Here is a 2,478-nt window from a genome sequence, read left to right as displayed (position 1 = left end):
TGGTTGGATCAGCACCCAACTAACATCAATTCTAGTCAATTTGTTGAATTACCAGAGGGAGATAGCAATTATCGGTATACTAGTCGGTCCAATGTTGGAAATGCTCTTAGAGATCAAATTGCTATGCAGATGTGGAATGATTATAATAATCATTAGTATTATTTTGATGTAATAGTCATTGGCTATTCTATACTATGTAGTCATGGCTAGATCTTCGTGGAATATGAACTATGAGAAGATTCTTGTTGACATCTTGCACGAGCACAATCATGTGAAGTACCGGGGCTAGAATGGTTGGGCGCCAGAAGGTTGGCGTTCTATGACACAAATGTTCAATGAGAAGTGCCCGTTGGCTAAGTTTACAAAGGCACAGATCCAGGAAAAAGAAGAGGAACTTAAGGCAAACTATAAGGTGCTGAAAGAAGCCAGCAAGCAAAGTGGTGTTGGATGGAATGAGGCCATGGGTATGATCATTGCGGAACCACCAATATGGGCAAATATAATTGTCGTAAGTTTTTACTAATCATTCTTATTTCATTTGATTAATCATTCTTATTTACTTTTGATTTTGGTTACAATCTAATTGTAGTATACTTTTTTATAATGAATAGAGTAATCCAAAGGTCAAGAAGTTTCAGTCAAGGTCATTCCCTTTGTATAATCAGTTGTCAGCACTCTATGATGGAAGTTGTGCCACCGGTGATCTCAATTTTACATCAACTGAGCAACATACATCATCCCGACAATAATTACATATTCAAGATGAAGCTGAAGCTATGAGCTCTTTCATGATTGATGACGACCTCGAGGTTAAACATGATTTGAACCAAATCTCTTCAAATTTGCATGGGTTGGCAGCTTCGAGTACCCGTGTTGAGATTGGTGGACATGAACGCACCCGACATCTTCAAAACAGCGAGCGGAGAGTCATGGAAGGAAGCGTAAGCAAAGTCAGATTGCTGGGGTTCTTGAGGAATATTTGGATTACAAAAGGCAACATAATGATAAGTTGCTTGATGTGGTAAATCAGATTGATCAGCAAGCTAAGGGATGTAACAAGAAGGAAAAATATTGTATTGGAAAGTGTGTTCGTGTATTAGAGTCGATGGAAGAGTTAACTGAAGAGGAGATGGCAACGACAATGGGCGTGTTTAAGTGCGAGGAGAACAGAGAAATATTTCTGAACAGCCAGAGGCCACGTGTCCGATTGTTGTGGCTTAGGAACGAAATCGACAAGCAGGTAGTTATATAAAGCACTCCGTTTCTGTCATGCTTCAGTTTTGTTATGGTGCACAACCAATAGTTCTCTGTGATGGTCTGCTTGTGGGTCTATTCAATATTCAGCAAGTTGCTATTTACATATTTTGTTATTTAGTTACCTCTGGTGTTATTTAGTTACCTCTATTGTTTACTTGCTTAAATCTGCTATTTCAATTTTGTTTCTAGTAAAATATGCTGAAATATTCAGTCATAACATTCCACAAGACATTGCATATGGGCAGTAGTGCAATAGCTGCCATGGCCCCCTTAGTTTAACATTACATGCCCAATTCCTGTATTTTAGTTACTATTTAGTATTTGCATGTCCAATTCTTTCATGGGTTTTGAAATAGTTTTGATGCTCTTGTTTCGTAGCATTAACTTCTTAGTAGATGAGGAATTGAATATATATACATTTGTCTGAGTTTATTTTCTCAACAATAGGTGGTACACAAGGGTTTTTCATCAACAAGTGGTCACCAAAAGAAGAACTGAAACATCAAGATGGTGTTTGCTTCTAGGTCTTGCCATTGAGGATATGATGCTAAACTGAAGTCGTGTATTATGCTATGCAATCAGAAGATGATGCTAAACTGAATAAGCGCATTTTCTATGCACTGAAACTATGTTTGTATTATTGTTATGCTATGCAATCTAAGCACTGAAATATTCAACTCTGTTTGATCTGGCTGATATATTTAGAATTATAATATGCTGCTGTCAATTTGCTAGTGATGTATGGTGGGTAAATATTCAGGAAATGATCATGCTGACTATTGGCTACTCTTGGCTGCCGGCTTCTTGTAGCAGGAGAGGGTATCCTTGGCTGCTGGCGGTCAAAGAGCAACGCGGGAGGCCAGCCCCATCGGACGGTGCTAACCCAGGGATTCTGCGTAGCAGAGATTATGCTCCCTGGGTGCTGACTCCCTGGGCTCCCTTCCCCCAGCTGCCAAAGGAGGCCGAAGTGGTTACGGAAGCCATGGTAACAAATTCGGTTGTGCAGTCCGTGCCTCCATGGAGATTACGAACGCCTGGTAGGGACCACTGACCAGCGACCAAAAGAAAAAAAAAAGAACTCGTGCAAGCACCCTGAGACAACGAGAATGACAGAGAGGACCCACCGGCAGCGACAAGGCCTATCCACAGATAACGTTGTTGCGGCTAGGAATCATCAAATAATAGAAGAGACGTGGGCTTCAACGGAATTGCAGGCAGTGT

General features: G+C 40.6%; 1 pseudogene; it reads left to right on the top strand.

Moving 5' to 3' along the window:
• The first annotated feature begins 202 nt into the window (after positions 1–202).
• LOC109939868 (uncharacterized) lies at positions 203–1,252 on the top strand (annotated as a pseudogene).
• Positions 1,253–2,478: the final 1,226 nt, after the last annotated feature.

Source organism: Zea mays, chromosome 5 (assembly GCF_902167145.1).
Source record: "Zea mays cultivar B73 chromosome 5, Zm-B73-REFERENCE-NAM-5.0, whole genome shotgun sequence".
Classification (NCBI taxonomy): Eukaryota; Viridiplantae; Streptophyta; class Magnoliopsida; order Poales; family Poaceae; genus Zea; species Zea mays.
The sequence above is the reverse complement of the archived record's forward strand: the minus strand, read 5'-3'. Positions and strand labels throughout refer to the sequence as shown.